The sequence below is a fragment of the Dama dama genome, chromosome 21 (genome assembly GCF_033118175.1).
Source record: "Dama dama isolate Ldn47 chromosome 21, ASM3311817v1, whole genome shotgun sequence".
Taxonomy (NCBI): domain Eukaryota; kingdom Metazoa; phylum Chordata; class Mammalia; order Artiodactyla; family Cervidae; genus Dama; species Dama dama.
The window spans coordinates 11,485,909-11,505,183 of record NC_083701.1 but is presented as its reverse complement, the minus strand read 5'-3'; the positions used below and the strand labels follow the sequence as shown (position 1 = coordinate 11,505,183).

Genomic DNA, 19,275 nt, shown 5'->3' with positions numbered 1-19,275 from the left:
AGATGAATCAGTTATCATCCTTGGCTACCAGAAGTTCAGCTGGCTAAAGGAAAGGATCAAAAGCAAGCAGGTTCTGCACTGGGGAAGGCACATATAGTGCAGAGTTAGTGATCTGAATATAAGCTGCAGACTTTTTTTTTTTAGAAATTGCTGGGCATCACTCCATTTATAAACACACACACACACACAAAACGAGCTACCTCCTGAGTCAGCCACTAGCCCTAGGACCTAGCCCAAGAACAAGGTCTGTATGTCCAACTTTAGATCCCATTAGGAAGGGCTGCTGGCCACTGAGTTGGCTTTAAATGTCCAGCCTCAGACAGTCTCCATCCCTGAGTAGCGGGACAAAAGGCAGAGGCTGACACCATTACCCAGACGGCTATGCTCTAAGGGAGATCCTAGCTCTTGGCAACAGGTGGGCCTCAGGAAGCTGGGAGATAAAGGTTGCCCTAAGTGCCCCTGCTCAACCCTCCACAAATCATAACACCAACACCTGCCCCATGTTCTACACTTTCTGGTTATAAAATACTGTTACACTTATTTGCTCATCCATCATTCATTCTCCAAATACCTATTATATGTGAGCTACTCTGCTTAGAGCTAGGAATCTAAACAGTAAGAAAACACAGCCCCTGCCCTTTAGGATGCCACTTCCTCCAGGAAGCCCTCCTTGATCTCTTCAGCTGGGTTGCACGTCCCCCACCCCAGCTCCCTGTATCACTGCTAGCTCTCTCTCTATTTCAATTCCCCGGCTTAGATGAAAAAAGGATTCATTTACCTCCGACACCACCGTCCCCTGCCCCCCTCCAGGGCCTCGAATGGTGTCTGACACAGTGGAGGCAGAATAAACACCTTGAGGAAGCCCCAGTGGGAACAGCTAAGACGACAGAGGAGAAACCGAAACCCAGGGGACAGGGCAAGTAAGACTCTTTAGGTAAGAGTCTGGCATTACCCTTCCGCCCTTTGGTTTCTAGATCAGGAAGTCTGTCTCAGAGGGCCTGGGTGACCTGCCCAACATTCCTGTTCATACAACTAGCAGAGCCTCTGATCCCACTCTTCATATCAGCTTCCAGAACGACTGTATACCCCAGCCAGCTGCTGGCTCACTTTCTCCCCAGCAGTCACAGAGTTTCATCTGCCCTCCTGTGACCAGCTTGTTGTTGGCACCTACTGTATTCTTCACCCTCCCCTAGAGCACTGTTCTAAGATACAAGGAGATAGAAGCCTGTGATTAAAACAAAGAAACGGATTCGGGTACTCATTTATTCATTACACAAATATTTACTGAACACCCACGGGATGTTCTATTCTAGAGATAAAGAAGCAGGAGTGAACAGAGGCAAACATCGCTGCTGCCCGCTAAGGTCCGATCATCAGATGGTGTTACAGAAAGGTGGTGTCCCTCTGGTGAATAAATGAATGAATCAAAGGTAACCTCAGGCGAACTACTGCAGGTAATGTCGATGTGATGTAAGCTGATTCAGAGCACCTGATCTGCTGGGGGGCAGGGAGACCACATAATTCTTCATCCCCAGGTCTTTCTCTACTAGCTTCTAGGGGATCCCCCGTCTTACTCTTTCAACAGTCACAGTACAAGAGAAATAGAATGAGCCCCCTTTTCTGGCCATTGCTGGCTTCCTAATTAAAGTCAAGGATGTGTGTTTACTCAAGGTCTATAAACACAGACCCCAAAGAAGTGTTTAAGAGAAAGCAGATGAAATGTGGGTAAGGACTAGCTAATAAAATCAGAGGGAAAAATGCTGGGAGTTTTCAACCATGACCGTGATTAAACAAAACTTGCGGGGAGGATGCTCTGAGGGCCAACGTCCAGAAATGTGTGCAGAGCCTGAGTTTCCAGGGCAAAATGTAAACCATAACTTCCTGCTGAATTAATTGGTCTCCGGTGGGAGAGTCAGGCTAAGTTGCTCTGGACCACGCAGCTCTTCCTGCCTCACCCCTCCCCGCCTTCTGCCACTAGGTTGTCACACAGCTCGTCAAGACTGCATTTAAAATCCCATGGACCTGCAGCTTCGCTGGGGACTGTGTGTGCTCAATCGTGTCTGACTCTCCGCGACCCCATGGACTGCAGCCCATCAGGCTTCTCTGTCCATGGAATTCTCCAGGCAATACTGGAGTGGGTGCCATTTCCTTCTCCAGGGGATCTTCCAGACCCAGGAATCAAACCTGCGTCTCTTGAATCTCCAGCATTGGGAGGAGGATTCTTTTATCACCGAGTCACTTGGGAAGCCCCAGTCTCTGGTAAATTAAAAGAGGCACCTAATGAAGCTCTGGAGAAGGAAATGGCAACCCACTCCAGTACTCTTGCCTGGAGAATCCCAGGGACAGAGGAGCCTGGTGGGCTGCCATCTTTGGGGTCGCACAGAGTCGGACACGACTGAAGTGACTTAGCAGCAGCAGTGAAGCTCTGCAAGGAGATCCAACCAGTCCATCCTAAAGGAAATCAGTGCTGAATATTCATTGGAAGGACTGATGCTGAAGCTGAAACTCCAATACTTTGGCCACCTGAGGCGAAGAACTGATTCACTGGAAAAGACCCTGATGCTGGGAAAAACTGAAGGCAGGAGAAGGGGACAACAGAGGATGAGATGGTTGGATGGCATCACTGCCTTGATGGACATGAGTTTGAGCAACTTCTGGGAGCTCGTGATGGACAGGGGAGCCGGGCGTGCTGCAGTCCATGGGGTCACAAAGAGTTGGACAGAAGTGAGCATCCGAACTGAATGAAGCTCAGAAGCTGAGACCATCAGAACGTTCACTGTCATCAGGGGGCTTCAGTCTCCTCATCTAGTCACTGCACCAGACACTGGCTAAGGTCCCTTCCAATGACAGCTGACCACAAACCATTCTCCTCAACCCAGGCAGGAACCAGAGGTGTGGAGAAGGACCTCTCTTCTGAAATTTGGGTGCAAGTCTGGCCTTAATTTGAACATGAGTGGCAGAGATGGCCAGGAGCCCCAAGGATCCCCCTAGAAAGTCGATGACATCCCAGAGATCAAAGTGGGCAAACTAAGGCTGACACCCTGGGCCAGCCCGAATAAAATGCTAATGAACACATTTCCACAATTAAAGTCAACAATAGGAGAGTCACCAGTGAGGCCCAGAAAACAGTCAATGTCTTTGATTAAGCGCTGATGAAATTCCCCATCACTGCTTTAATCTGGCTCCCCAGGGAGTTTCCTTGGCTTTGCGATGTTTTCAAAGAAAATGATCTTGAATATATTAATACATGATTCCCCAAGCTACTAAACAGAAAGATGGGCCCTTCTGCCTCCACCCCTTCCCCAGGGCACGCAGCAGTTTCCCAGATGAGTCCTTAGCGTCAGACAATGGCAACCTTGGCTCTTTGTCTATAGAAGATGATCTTTCTCACCAGCGATTACTCTCTGCTGGTCCAGCTCCTCTATCAGAGTCTCCATTTACCAGTGACTTTCTGCATTTGAAGTTGAAGCCAACCTCCTTGGGCTGGGACCAACCTCTCTTAAAGCTAAGGTCCTGATAAACATCAAAGTGCTCTTAGCAAACTGACTTGGTTTCCATACCAGAGCAGAGTCCATCCCGAGTCAGCTCTACACCAACCTGGATTCTCAGCCATTCTGAGTATAAATTCACTGTTTAGTTGCTAAGTCATGCCTGATACTTTGTGACCTCATGAACTGCAGCACACCAGGCTTCCCTGCCCTTTAGTATCTTCTGGAGTTTGCTCAAACTCACATCTACTGAGTCAGTGATGCCATCCAAACATCTCATTCTCTGTTGCCCCCTTCTCCTCTTACCTTCTATTTTTCCCAGCATCAGGATTCTAAGCTACTCTGAGTATAAATGATCAAGAGGAAAACACACTGAAGGATGGCTCCTAAGCTGAGCCAATCCACCCTTTTGCCTATAGTTCCTTGAGTGCTGCTGCCTTTTGCACATGCTGTTCCCTTTATCTGAAATGCTTTTCCCAGCAGAGGCCTTTAAAATTCAGACTGTCACCTTGTCTATAAAGCCTGGCTCAGACCATCCAGGTAGTTCAGTTCAGCATGTCCTGAGTGTGTGAGCCTGGTCCATATATGGCTAAATGCACAGAGAAGAGGAACTTCCCCTTAACTGGCTGCAGATCCTCCCAAGACAGTGTCTTCAAATCACCTCTGGCTTGAAACTTTACTTTAAAAGCTTTAATCTGCATTATTTCAGATGTTAAAAAAAAAAAAAAAAGAATAAAACCTCTCGTGTCCATCACTCAGCTTAAGGAGCAAAATGTGTGTGTGTGTGCGCGCGCATGCATGCACTCAGTCATGTCCGACTCTTTGCTACTCCATGGACTGTAGCCCGCCAGGCTCCTCTGTCCATGGGATTCTCCAGGCAAGAATACTGGAGTGGGTCGCCATTTCCTTCTCCAGGGGATCTTCCCCACCCAGGGTTTAGAGCCTGCATCTCTCGCATCTCCCGCATTGGCAGGTGGGTTCTTTACCACTGCACCACCTCGTAAGCCCTAAGGAACAAAATACAGTGACTACAAGCTAAACCCCCAGGTACCCCACCCCCAAATTATTCATCTTCCCAGTTCCTCAGTGAAAGTGAAACTGTTAAGTCGCTCAGTCGTTTCCGATTCTTTGTGACCCCATGGACTGTAGCCCGCCAGTCTCCTCTGTCCACGGAATTCTTCAGGCAAGAATAGTGGAGTGGGTTGCCATTTCCTCCTTCAGGGGATCTTTCCGACCCAGGGATCAAACTCACGTCTCCTGTATCTCCTGAACTGTCAGGCGGATTCTTTACTACTCAGCCACGTGGGAAGCCCTAAAGGAGGGATGAGCCCTAAGTAAATGCTCTTTTCATTCATTAGGTGTGTCTTCTGACTTCTGAATTCCCGGCTAGTCTGAAGTGCATCTGTGACGAGGCCACCAACTGGAGCTTGAGAAGAGCCAGGACTAAGGCTGAGTTCCAACTCTGGCCCTTCCCAGCTGTACAGCCCCAGGCAAATCACTCAACCTCTCTGGGCTTCGGTTCTCTGAAAACCAAAGTATGCACTCATTCTACAAACACTCTTGGATCGAGGAATACAGTGAAGCCTGACCTGCAGACCTCAAAGAGAAAAGGGCCCAGTTCTTGGGCTCAGCGATGCTCAGCGGCCACGACGTGGACTCAAAACACTGCACTGCCATAAGGTACTGCTATGAGCCTTTTGCCTTTATTTTGTCACAACAGCCCCTTTCTGACTTCTTTCCCTGCCTTGTTTTTTTTTTCTTTTAAGGTTCAAGACACGGTGTTTGGTCAATGCAAAGTAGAACAGAGAGCCAGGAGGCTCATCTTTAATTCAGCGCCAACAGCACTCAGCTGGGCTCACACTTGGACAAAGGCTTTTTTTCCCAGTGCATCTACTCACAGAGGCCGGTTCCTCCAGTCAGCTCTCAACTATTCTCCCAGGGAGGGCTCGACCCAGGCTGGGAGGCTTGGGGGGGCATGGGGTGTGGACGGGAAAGGGAGATGGGCGGGGAGAGCAGGCAGACCTGGGGCAGAGCCCTCCCCACGGTCCCGAGAGCAGCCAGGGCCTCCTGGGAGGGAGGGGGGCCAGCACCCCAGAGTGCGGCCCTGCCGGCTTGCTCCTCCAGGGAGGATGCTCTCCGCCAGAGAGAACGCGAGCGGCGGGAAGCAATGGGCAGGGCTGCTCACACAGCGGAGGCAAAGCCCTGCGTCCGGCAGCGGCTTCCCCGTGCCTCCCGTCCTCTCAGCGGCAGACACACCCTCAGGGAACGAAAACCTTGGCGTGGCCGTGAGCTTCAGCTTTGCCCAAGGACGAAACCTTTTACTAAACCCGAGTTTGGATAGACTCCGGGAGGTGGTGATGGACAGGGAGGCCCGGCGTGCTGCGGTCCATGGGGCCGCAAAGAGTCGGACACGATTGAGCGACTGAACTGAACTGACACGCGATAGGCCCCCTGTTAGGAGTTGAACTACATCCCGTGGCTGATGAGGATTAAATGAGGTGACGGGCCCAGGCAGAAACCTCTCCCACCACCAGCTTTTTAACTGCTATGTTCTAGTCCTGACCCTCAAAAGGGCGAGCATGAGGAACCGGCGTGACTCGGCTCTGCGGCTCAGGGCTCAGCCGGCAGCTGGAGCGCCTGCCGCCTGGCCAGAGCAGCAGAACTGCCTGGTTCACCTGTCGCTTCCTCCGGAAGGTGGACTGGGAGCAGAGGGCCTGGTACCGGGCCCAACAGGAGAAGAGAGGAGAATGGGAATGGAAAAAAACAAGGCCTTTTCTGGACACTCAACAAATAGCTGTTGGGCTTCCCTGGTGGCTCAGCGATAAAGAATCCGCCTGCCAACACGGGGGACATGGATTCGATCCCTGATCTGGGAAGATCCCACAGGCCGTGGGGCAGCTAAGCCCGTGAGCCACAACAAGAGAAGCCACGACATTCAGAAGCCCAAGCACTGTACCTAGAGAATAGCCCCCAATCGCGACAAGTAGAGAAAAGCCCGCGTAGCAACAAAGACTCAGCAAACCAATAAATAAAATTACGTAAAAAATAAAAAAATTGCCATGATGCCCAGAAAGGTTGATTAAAGGAAAGACCCAGCTAGCCACTAGCAAGAAGATACACCTGCCTTCCCAGGATGACGTGGCTCCCAGGCATCCAGGCAGGGAGACAGGACACCCACTGGGTTCTCCCCTGAGAACCAAGCTTTTAGGAACATTCCAGTCTCTGCACATCAGCAGGTGCATCTCAGGTGCTATTCAACCTGCCCACCCCCCCTCTGATTGAGTGACAGCCCCGTAACACACAGGAGAATAAGCTCGAAGGTGGAATCAAACCCTCCCTCCCTCCTGCCCCACTTAATATGATCGGGAACAAGAGATCAGGTTCCTTTCCTTTGCATTTTAAATGTCTGAGGTCTTGAGACGAAGATCAGTTTAGAGAAGCATTTTCCAATCCCATCCCCAGCCATGACCTGGAAGCGGGGGGGGGGGGGGGGGGTTTCCTGGGGGAAGAGGGTGGCGGGACATTCAGAAGGTCATGCACCTCCACTATTCCTCATTTACTTCTGAGAGGGAGAGGGCGAGGGTGAAGTCAGAAGTATGCAAATTCGCTTTTCTACACTTCCTCTGCATTTCACCACTGAAACTTTGAGAAACACCGCTTGGGAAAGAGAGTTCCACTGGGGGGAGGGAGGAGGGCCTCAAGGTGGTGGGGTCATCTCTAAAGGTCGGAACCTCCAAGGGCCCAGGACACCCTGTCAGATCAACTCCAGGACGGGGCGCTCAACCAGAGACGTGGGCTTCCCCGGTGGCTCAGTGGATAAGAACTCACCTGCCAATGCAGGGGACACAGGTTCGATCCCTGCCCCAGGAAGATTCCACATGCCGTGAAGCAACTAAACCTACGAGCCACAACTACAGAGCCCGAGTGTTGCAACTACTGAAGCCCGAGTGCCTAGGGCCTGTGCTCAGCAACAAGAGAAGTCACCGCAATGAGAAGTCCGTTCACCGCAATGAGAAGTCCGTGCACCGCAAGCAGAAGAGTACCCCCTGCTCACTGCTAACAGAGAAAAGGCCTTGCAGTAACAAAATAACACTGATTCAGGCTCCACTAGGCCAGAAGTTGTGTCCTTCTCGTCTACTGGGTCTCCCACACTGCAGCTGGACCCCCTAAAACTCTCCAAAGTTAACAGCACTCAAGCAGGCGAGACCCCTGGAATAATTAATTATTAACACATATACGTGTAACACGTGGAGTGCCACTGGGTCAGGACAACTATACATTTTCACGATGTCCTCAGTCTATCACAAGGTACAATGGAAGTATATCTCATGTTCATTTAATTTAGCCATATTCAACTATACTCAATAGTATATCCAACTATGCTTAAGGAGCCACTTTTTTTTTAAGAAAGTTGAATGAAAGTGTGCTTTGCCTCTTGAATTTATGTGTATTTATTTTTTGGGATACTGAACACTGTGGTTTACTGTATAACTGTACACTACTGTTTGTGTGATACGTTTACACACACAGGCTACTGCACAGCATCACATATACAAAATCACACGTGTGCAAACAATCCTTCAGGGGCAAATACTCCTGAGACTGTCTCCTAATTTACCACTAAATTCTGCCTGCTGGGTTGACTCCTGGACTTCATGGCTGAGATGTGACTCTTATGTTTTTTTCTCCTTTGGTGCTTTTGAGTCTTGAAGGGTGTGTCTGTCTGATAGGAACTAGCAGAAAATCAGTTTCGGGTTAGAACAGGAAACTGGGCCTCCAAGGCTGGTAAGCACTGGGAAGGCCACCGTGGCCACCTGCCAAGGACAGGCTGTCTGGTCACAAGAAATCCTTGCTGGGCCATGAGCTGGCCATGTGGGGCTTTCACCTTCCTGGTCTGATGGCTCATTCTTTCAGTGAGTGGTGTAGATGACTTCCAAGTTCCCGTGTGACTCTGGGAAAGTCATATCGTCTCTCTGGGCCTTCATGGGCAGTCTGAACAAGTTCCCACCTTGGATGAGAATCAGAGCTTCCTAGATGAGGTTACACTGTGTTGAGACAGTGACCTCCTCAGCATTTCAGGCGGGTGGCCCTGGGGTCAGCCACCTCCAACCAAGACATGCTTCCTCTTTCACTGCCCAACCCAGGTTTACAAATTCTGTTTTCCTGCATGGGTGGTGGCCTGAAAAAGCCTGAGAAGGATGGGACTAGGTGATCTCCAATGTCCTTTCCATTTTACACCAACTGCCCCACCCCCAGCAGTTAGAATCAGGTAGTATAAAGGCAAAAGATTCTGCTACGTGGGGGTTCCTCTAACTGGGTGACAAGGCATCGGAATTATCTAAGAGTGCTTGCTAAAAATGTGGATTCCTGGACTTCCCCGGTGGTACAGCCGATAAGAATCCGCCTGCCAATGCAGGAGATACAGGTTCGATCCCTGGTTCGGGAAGAGTCCACATGCCTCAGGGCAACTGAGCCCATGTACCACAACTACTGAGATCGCGTGCCACAAGTACTGAAGCCCGTGTGCCTAGAGCCTGCGCTTGCAACAAGAGAAGCCACCTCAACGAGAAGCCCAGGCACTGCATCGAAGAGTAGCCCTCACTCGGTACAGCTAGAGAAAGCCCACACACAGCAACAAAGACCCAGAACAGCCAAAAATAAATAAATATAATTAAAAAAAAAAGAAAATGTGAACTCTTGATTCTCCCACCCAGGAAGCTTAAACATACCCAATTTGTAGTTAGATAAAATAAATAGTGGGGAAGAGGAAACACAGGCATAGCATATTCTGGCAAATTCACACACTGAAAATGGATGGGAGGGTGGGACTACCATGGCAGGCAATTCATCCTGTATCCACCTTATTGTCTCAAGTCTACAAGGACCCAGGCTCCAAAACCGGGGCTTTCCTTTCCTATTCAACCATCCGACCCAAAGCCTGAACCCACAGCACACTTCCTTCACCCAGATCTTTGTCTTGTGGGGGGTGCGTGTGGGCAGAGGAATGTGCTACACATCCCAACAGCAAATGCAACAAGAGGTGTGTTAATAGCACAAGTCAGTTTCACACTGAAATTTACCAAAAACCTCACTACTCAAATTAACCCAAGTAACCTATCTGCAAGAGTCATTTATAAATCTTCAACTTCCTGGGCTGACAAGTTCACGGAAGGTAGCTCTCACCAGTGATGGTTGGAGGGATGCCTAGCATAAGGGGACGTTCCCTTAGAAAACCACCTCTGTCTTCTAGCAACACCGAGCAGCATCCAGCCACAGCAGTCTGCTCCCTAGAAGACAACTCCCTTCGTGGGCCTTTCGTTATGCTCAAGGTACACTCAGAAGAGGTAGTAAAAACAGTAGGTGGGGACTTCCCTGGTGGTCCAGTGGTTAAGAATCCCCCTGCCAATGCAGGAGACAGGTTCAATCCCAGGTCCGGGAAGATTTCACACGCCGAGCGACAACTAAGGCTGTGTGCCATGACTGCTGAGCCCGCCCACTATAGCTGCTGAAGCCCGCTCACCCTAGAGCCTGTGCCCCACAACAAGAGAAGCCAGCACAATGAGAAGCCTGTGCACAGAGACTAAAGCATAGCCCCACTCGCTGCAACCAGAGAAAGCCCTCACACAGCAATGAAGATCCACCACAGCCAAAAATAATAAACAAATAAAACTTAAAAAAAAAAAACAGTAGGTGACATTGAAGCTGGCAGAGATAGTACTTAGAATTCCAGCTCTGCTTTTTATTAACCTCTAAGTGTTCTCTGTGTCCTCCTCTAGAAGGTGGCGATAATATGACCTAACTCGCAGAGTTACTGTGAAGGTAAGAAGCACCCGGAAAGTACACATTGTCCATGCTCGATAAGGGAAAGCTGTTGTCATTACAAGGGAGACCAAAAAAACCCCAAAAGCCCCAAATCACAAAACCCACCATGTGACATTTACGGGAGCCCTGTCATCAGGAAGGCCCTTTCCTGGGCCATAAATGCCACACAAAGTGTCGGAGATGCTGTCTCGCGCCCCACCTCCCGCTCCCCTCCCCGCCCCTGCAATCACCCCACTGCTCCGTCCTCTGACGCCCACCCCCAAACCCAGCCAGAGAGCCTCTCCAATTCCTGAAGGACAGCGTGGGCTTGGAGGGGCTGGGTTCTGGTGAGCTCAAGGAAACAATCCAAACTCTGCCTTCTTAAGCTCCTCAGGCCCTCAGGGACTTGTGTGGGGTGGCCGGGGGACACAGAGCATTTATCCCCCCCACGGACCCATCCCCGGGCCCACTGCATAGTAGATATTCACTTAGTGACCCCTGATGAAGAGCAGGATGGATCTGCTTTCGCCACAGTGAACTGAACACCTGATAGCTATGAAAGCATGTTTGGAAAAGACTATGAAATACCCCTCCGCTTTGGTTCATGGCCTGCTGGATCTACATGCACCCGCTGGTTGTTCCTGGGGCCCCCGGAGCTCAGGGAAGTATACAGAACTAGAGTTCAGGGGAGCAGGGCAGACATGTTAGGATGTTATTGGCCGGGTGTCACTTCCTCGCTGTCTTCTGTGTTTGACTTCACCTCTGGTTTTGAGCAAAGCGGGGGCCAGGCCAGCACACATGTTGGCAGCAGAGGCCCCCCGCCAGGTGGCTCGCTCCTCCTCCCCGAGGCTGAGCGCAGACAGGGGACTCGATTCCTGAGCACCTGTGAGGTGCGAGGCCCCACGCCAGGCAGAGGCAGCCAGGCCCCCACTGCGGAGCCGCAGCAAGCTGCACATCGGCACTGGGGTGCCGGGGCACGTGAGGCAGTCTGCAAACGACCCCACGCTCAGGGAGTCATGACTGAGCCAAGAGGTACCAGGCCGTGAGGTCCACGGCTCTTCCCCCTTCCAAAGGAGAACCCCAGAGGCGCCAAGCCCCTCGGTTTTGCATGAAGGCACTACGGCAGTTTGAAAGGATCTTACAGAAATACCTGCCCTTGGGACTTCCCTGGCAAGTCCAGTGGCTAAGACTCCGTGCTTCCAGTGCAGGGGGTGAGGGTTCAATCCCTGGTCAGGGAATAAGATGCCACATGCTGCACGGCACAGCCAAAAGAGTAAACACAACAAAAAGAAATACTTTTCCTCCTATCAAATCCATATCCCGAGGCTATGCAGAAAGACACAGCCCGGACCTGAAGTCAGCACTGGACAAAGCAGCTCCTGCCCAGCTGTGACTACGTCCTTGCGGGGAGGGGTGCCTTTTTGGAGTGTTTCTATTGATGCGAGGCGCTAGGCTAGCAGCTTGTCCAGACATCATCATTCAGCCCTCCAAACAATCCAGAGGAGGTGTTATCAGCCCAGCTCTGTCCAGGGCAGTTCTGGCTCAGCAAGGTGCTCTGATTGGCCCAAGGTCACACAGCTACTGCGAGCAGGGCCAGGGCACGCCAGCTCCACAGTCCAACAGTATTTGCCGAGTGGGCACTGGGTTTAAATTCCAGAGAACTCCAAGTGGCCAGACAGGCCTGTCCCCGTAGACTCCTTGAGCAAGTGAGCCAAGGATGGAGCTTTCCTGCCTCTTGCTGCCCAAGCCTCTTCCCATCCTCACCTCCTCTGCAGGACTTCCCATCCTCACCTCCTCTGCATGACTTCCCCTCACCTCCTCTGCAGGACTGTAGCACTGTCCCTCCCCATCCTCGTCTGAGGATGCTGACCGAGGAGGGGAGAGGGGGCCATGTGTCTCTGACACATGTGTGCGACTTCAAAGCCGTCACTTTTCCCGTGTTGGATCTTCTTTTCCACTGTGGGTTTAAGGGCTTGGTCCCCTGCCCAAGGAAGGTCAGGGGCAGAGATATCTTTCGTGCCAGGGAAGGATGTCCAACCCCTAGCCCCTCCCTGGCCTCAGAGCCCGGCACTAAGGCAGCCCCAAGGTACTCACGGGCAGATGCTCGGGAGCCAGGAGACCTCGGTTCCAGTCCTGCATTTGCCTCTTGGGCAAGAGGCTTCCCCCTCCGAAACCCAGTTCCCTCATCGGTTTAATTAAGAGTACGAGACGCCTGCAACTCGGAGCATGCGGTCAGTCCTTCCCAACAGCATCACGTGTGAAGGCTGCCGCACTCGCCCTGCCTCCCTCTCTTCCCTCCCCGACTCCCTGCTGGGCCGCAGAGCACCTCCGGTGGGTAGAGGAGGGCTCTTCTCCACCCTCCCTTCAGGTCCCCACCACCTTCTTATCGTGTGAGTTGAGGCACATCTGCTTCCTCCACTAACTAAGCCGTCAGCTGCCGGGAGCCTCCAGGGTCATATTCCAATTCGCATCCTCAGTGTCGGCTGGGTCCCACGTGAATGAGATGGCAGGGACCTCCAAGCTCACCGTACTGGACGCGTGGCCCACAACGCAGAGCACCACGGCGGGAAGCGTCAGAAATGCAGGCTCTCTGCCCATCCCAGCCTCTGCCTCTGCCTCTGCAAGGGACTCCTGAGTGGATTTGGGGGACTCATGCACTCCCGTATGGGACGTGTGACAAGGTTCCCCCCAGCTCTGACATGCCCCTTCTCCACAGCCCTTGATTTGACCACCTAGACGCCTCCAGACTTGTGGGCCTTAGCAGGGCTCCCTAAAATGGAACTCACTAAATGTACCAAGGGTTTCCCTGGTGGGGCTGGGGATAAACAACCCGCCTGCCAATACAGGAGATCCGGGTTCCATCCCTGGGTCGGGAAGGTCCCCTGGAGGAGGAAATGGCAACCCACTCCAGTATTCTTGCCTGGAGAATCTCACGGACACAAAGGAGCCTAGCAGCCACAATCCAGAGGATCACAAAGAGGTGGACACGACTGAGCGACTAAGCACGCATGCAGTAACCAAAGGTCATTCACCTTAGGAGCCTTCGAGAAGCCTGCCGCTGACTCACAAGCAGGATCTGAACCGTGCAGCCCCCCAGTGTGACTCCTGCCAGGTGTGACCCACTGGCCTGCTGAGTCTCAAGGAAGCCCAGCGGCTTCAAAATGTTGCAGCCCCTCCCTCAGTTCTGTGGATGAGGCCGCCCCCATGCTCCCCGCCCCCTCAACCCCCAAAAGCAGATGACTGCACAGCAGCCAATATTTAACAGCAGAGACAAACAGACCAGCACCCCCTGCGCCCTCACGGGCCCTGCGTCCACGCTCAGAAAACGCTCTTCCTTTATTTTCTACTCTTGACATTTACTCAACTTCAAAAGAAAAGGAATCCTTCCAAAACATGCTTTCAGGTTTTATTTTTAATAAACCCTGCCATTCCTCTAATGGCTTCACATTATCCTAAATATTTATAAAAAATCATTCTCAGCATCACTTCTTTAAACAAATCTCCCCGTCGACTTCGATTATTTATGAATTTATGAACACAACGTCTCCTTCCCCTGGGGCAGATGGTAACGTGTAAGCCTTTGGAAAGGAGTGGGGGTGGAGGGAGGAAAAATCAATGGGACAGAACATAAACTCAATGAGTCCTCAGTTTACCCTCCTTGACCAGCTCTGGTACAAAGATCTCTTCGTTCAGGGAAACACCATACTGTGGCCAGTTAACAAGTGGTTTGGGAATGCATGGAGACTTGAATCTAGGAAGAAGCTGTAAGCCAAGGACTTGATCCCCAGTGGGAACTGGAGCCCTGTTAACAGAGGGACAGGACAATGGGACTGGGGCCCAGACAGAAAGAGCCCAGGGATGGCGGGAAAGTAATGGATATTTGCTGAACACCTACTATGTGCTGGGAGACTCCCCAGACCACTTCTGCATTGATCGTCACAACAACCTTTCCAGGTGGCGATTATAATTCCTCATTTGAAAGATGAAGGCGGCCCAGGGAAAGAGGAAGTGTTGTGCCCAAGGTCACAAAGCTAGCAAGCAGCAGAAGAACCAGGATGGACAGCCAGACACTCAGGCCTCCAAACCCAAACCCACACTGCCTTTGAAGTAGAAAAGGATGAGAGAGAATAGAGAATGGAGTTAACCTCATCCATCCTTGGTTACAAAATTATTATCTTTCTTTCAACCTGATGAGGCCAATCACCCCTTTCAAGACCATCAAAGATTTAACTCCCAAAGTTCCACAATGCAACAGAACTTTGCCCATTGAGAATCCAGGGGGATCAAGTCTCAGATGAAACCTGGAAGGAGTGGATGCAAAGGTTATAACAAGATATGAAATGAGAGTCATAGACAACACAGAGAGCTCACTTTATGAGAGAGGACAAAAGAACTTTACCCTCAGGGATGGATGAAAAAGAGGAGCCTTTACCAAGTGCCCCAGAGGAGGAGAAAAAGAATAAAATCCACCCTTCCTCCACCCCTCCCTCAATTTACTTCTCTCCAGAAGCTCCAATTCAAGTTAAAAAAGAGAGACGGGTCTGGCCTTTGTGATGCTTATACTCTTTCTAGTGAAGGATCATTACTGCTGCTGTTGATAATAACAATCACTGATGCTGATGGCCATTTACTGGGGGCCTGGGCTGAGAGCTTCCTGCACATGACTACAAGAAGCAAAACCACCCCATTTTACAAATGAGAACACTGAGGCTCTGAGCAGGGAAGAGATGTGATGATGTGCACGGGGGCAGTAAGAGGGGACACCGAGGTGTGGCTCTGGATCCTGTTCAGGAGGCCAGTGACTGAGATGAGACGGGGCGAGATGCGGAAAAGAGAGTTCCAAGGAGGTCGTGATCTGTCTAAGGCTTCAAGCCAGCGCCTAACTAAAGTGGGTCAGTTTTAAAGCTGAATTTTTCACTGACACAACACCATCTCCACAATGCTAGTTGGAAGATGGTTTTGCTGGAGACGGCCAAGTCCCAGGACAGCGGTCTCTTCAGGTGTTCCTCCTGTCACAGGCTCTGGGTCCTGAAGTAAGAACAGAGACTGGGGTTCCATGATGGGGAACCAAGACGCACTGGGGAGGAACGGCCAAAGAACAATGTCAAGGTCACCTACAGGCCAGTGCGTTGACCTTAAGGTGGAGACAGACTGAACTTCCACAAAGAGCAAAGGGGAAACCATCACTCTTGTTCATTCTGTCAAAAACAAAAACAAAAAAATACTGGACATCAGCATATGCCAGGCAGCCTGCCAGGCACAAGGGGAACCACAAAGGCCCTTCAGGTGGGAGCACAGTCCACGGGAAAGAGAGGGAGAGCTCAGCGGATGGAAGACTGGAGTGATGACCTTGAATCTGTGGCTTCATTGGCTGAGGGTCTCGGACCAAGTCCTATACTTTCTCTGAGTCGTAAGATGAGAATAAAATCTCTACTTCACAGGTAACTGTGGCCACTCTACATCTTCAAAATGAACCTGTGTGAGCTTAAACTGTAGCTGGCCACTGCACAGAGGTGCCTGCTCTTGACTTTTAAAATAATAGCCGCACTCGGGTTCATCTCCTGCCCTCCAGAAGTTGGGAAAAAAAAAAAAAGCACAGCTAAGGATCCTATGAGAGGTGCACACAGGCCTGTGGGAGCTGAGAAACAAAGAGAAAGAATGGCTGTCAGAGAAAGCAAAATTATCTGAAAATCTCCCAAAGGACATGCAGAAACACATTCTGAGTCTCTATCTGAAGGCCATTTCCAAGTACCCCTGTGGATGAGAACAACCTAGCCCCCTTCAGCACACATGCTTTGCCCCTCCCCATGCCTGAAGTTTAGCAAGCATCCAGATAACGTAAATTACAACCTGCCTGGCCAAGAAAACTCAGGCCAGCTGACCACTTCTGCATGCCCCACCTAGGAGAAAACCCACCACGTTTACAGGAACCCCCAGGCCTGGGAAGTCAGCCCAGCTGTCAGCCCTGGCAGCCCGCCCCAGCCAGTCATCTGGCAGTGGCAATCAAAATGATGATTCCTTTTCATTTCCACCAAATGCAATCTTCCAAGAAGAGGAGAGGCTCAAAGTCAGAGTTTAAGCTCCTTCTCATAAAGAGTCAATATTTTCACAGGATAATCCTTCTTGGGAAGGGGGTGGATTACAAATATCCCAGGTGGCAAAACGTGGCTCTCTGGGGACTGTGGAGAGGCCCTTATAGGGCAAGAAGGCCAAAGCGTGGAACCACACCCGGCCACTCACTCACTCCTCAAAATTCACCATCCACCTATGCACGGCACAGACATCTATGTGCCCCAGGCCCCCCTTTCAGGCGATGGGGATGCAAAAATGAAAGGTGACTGACAATGACACTTCCCATCCCTGTGCCCTCTCCAGGCCAAGAAATTCAGGCTCACGTGCTGGAGGCCCAACTCAGAGCAGCCCGTTTTAGAGACCGGCGCCTGAGGCTGAGAGAGGGCAAACGACTTGCCCAAGGTCACACAGCTAGCAAGTGGCCGAGCAAGGAATTAAACCCAGGTACAAAGTCCTCGTGACACTCCCCGGCGGGGCCTCCTTCCCGCTCAAGCCCTCCCCCACCAGCTCCATTTCTGCGGCAGGGTGAGGATCAAAGCCCGCCCCCCTGGGCTCCAGTAAGGGAAGTCCTCGGTTCCTCTTTCCTCCCCACCCCCGGCCCCCACCTCCCCACCACACAGGACATACAGGTTCGAGACCCACGGTGTGTGTGCGCAGCCCTAGGAAAGCCCTGTAGGCTGCAAGGGCATCCACCCGTTAACTTCCATTAAAAAAAAAGGGGGGGGGGGGTGATTAAAAGATAAAGAGCACAGAAGAAGCCCTCTTTAAACACGGGCCGGTGGTTACCCCAGAAGGAAGTCTTGAAGCCAATGGAGATTTTGTTCACCACCTCCAGTTCCTCAATTCTAAAAGACTGGCCTTCCAAGCCTCCAGTGGAAGTTAGCTGGGGGAGGGGGTGCAAGGCGCCGGGGTCAGACCCTGCGCCCTCACCTGGCTCTCAAAAGGGGTCCGCCGGGGTCACCCCGGGTACCCCCTCCCTCCGGGCGCCGCCGCGCGCTCCCCGCAGCTGGGTGGACCCGGGCGGCGGCCCCGCGGCGTGCACTCCTCGCGTTTGCCCTCCGCAGCCCACCCGAAGCGCATCCTCCGGGCGCCCCGTCCCCGCCCCGCGCCGAGCCCCCCACCCTCGCGGCGCCCCTACTCCAAACGGCAGGACGCCCGGCGCGGCCCGGACCGCATCCCTTCCCCTCCCCGCAGCCATCACGCGCGCGCCCCGCACCCCACGCCCTCCCCGGGGGCAGGTCGGCTCGCAGGGCGCGCGCGGACCAGCCGGGCGGCCCGGGCGGCGGCGCCGGCGGAGCCCGGGGCACGTACCTGGCGGCCCGGGCGAGCGGCGAGGGGAGCGCGGGCGCGGGCGCGCAGGAGCCTCGGGCGCCGCCGCCGCCGTTTCCGGGTTGGCGGGTCTCGCGTCACCGCCGCAGGTTTGCGAGCGGCCCCGCCGCGCCGGCACAGCAGCAGCAGCAGCAGCGGCGGCCCCGGCGAGCGCCAGGCGAGAAATAACTATAAAAGGAAGAGACGCGTCGAGGAGGAAGAGGAAACGCCGCTTACCTTCGAGAAGCCGAGCCGCCGGCGCTCGCACAAAAGGAGGACGCCCGCCGACGCCGCCCCGTCCCCGCCGCATCGCGGGGCCCGGCGTCAGCGCGCGCGGCGCCCCGGGACCGCCCCGCGCCGGCCCCCACCCCAAAACCCGGCGGCGGGGGCGGGGGTCCGGGCCGGGGCCCGGGGTGACCTTGGACATGTCGCGGCACGCGGCCGAGCGGCCGCGAGGGGGGCGCTGGGGGGTGGGGGGGAGCTCGGCGCCCTCCCGGCGGCGTGGACGCGGAAACTCCTGCTCCGGGAGGCGCGGGGATGGCCCAAGGTCACAGCCCGTGCGACAGGGCTCCCGTTCGAACCCTAAGTGCCCCCGACCTGCACGCCAGCCCGGTTCCTAGCCCAGGGTCCGCTCCCCGCTCACCTGTCCGTGGGGAAGGATGCTGGCCTGCCCGGCCCACCTGGCATTGGGGCGGTGAAAGCTGCTGCATTCAATACACTCATTCAGCCCACAAGGCATATTCACTGAGGGCCTACTATGTGCAGCCAGGAATCCAAACAGAATACCTGCCTTGAGGGGTGTCTGGCAATACATATCTGATGTGTCTGGTGCATATCTAAGTGCTAGGGGGAAAAATAAAGCAGGCCAGGGGCGAGAGAGTGGGCGCCTCTGGTGCTCTCCTAAGAGGCTCTCCAAGGACTAATGCACAGAAATTCCTAGAGAAAATGCTCCTCATTGAAATTCTAGTTTTGGGTATTATGAGAGACCCCATCTTTTCCCTCCTCTGTAGTGGCATAGAGTTATTTTTCTCCATGTAGCAGGACATGCCTAGGAAATTGAAATGCTTCTCTGTTCCCCGAGCCCTCAAACCCTATCACCGTCTTGAAATTCAGCCACATTTCCTGGGAATACAGACAATATTCTTTAAAGTCTCTTTCCTCTGACCTCTAGCAGGACACCAGGAGTCACTCAAAAGCTTCCACTGTCTTTTCCACCTCCAGCTGTCTTGGAGGTGCTGCAGGCAGGGGGATGTGCCCAGTCACCAGAAAGTAATAGTGAGAGCTGACTTACCTGATTAGCACTGGTTTATTTACGGCACCCCTTTTAAAGCCCTGTGCAGGGAGCTGGGGGTTGCTGAGATGTTAGGACTTCAGCAGGACTTCCTAGAGGCTCCTGGTCCTGGGGTGAGATGGAGGACCATGTGCATCCACATCTGCAGGAAAGCATACAGTGTATAGAGGAGACGGGGCCGGGATGTTTACCCAGCTTGGAGGGAGGGAACCAAAGAGGACAGCAGGAGGAGATCAGAAAGTCTTCCTAGAAGTTGTGAGAGGCATTAGAAACCCCTGGAAGATTGCCTGAACACCCGCACTCTCATCCTTGCAA

At 52.8% G+C, this 19,275-nt stretch overlaps 1 protein-coding gene across 9 annotated transcripts in view; it reads right to left on the bottom strand.

Annotated features, from left to right (window-relative positions):
- CYRIB (CYFIP related Rac1 interactor B) overlaps nucleotides 1–17,977 on the bottom strand; it is a 143,854-nt gene extending 125,877 nt beyond the window's left edge. For 2 of the 9 annotated variants that reach the window (XM_061123198.1, XM_061123202.1), the window contains exon 1: nucleotides 17,907–17,977. The gene's annotated coding sequence lies outside the window, so the exon portion shown is untranslated. Of the gene's footprint in view, nucleotides 1–12,383; nucleotides 12,402–17,672; nucleotides 17,751–17,906 lie in introns of those variants that run through there. The other 7 variants (XM_061123190.1, XM_061123194.1, XM_061123187.1 and 4 more) reach the window with 4 other exon arrangements.
- Between the last annotated feature and the right edge of the window lie 1,298 nt (nucleotides 17,978–19,275).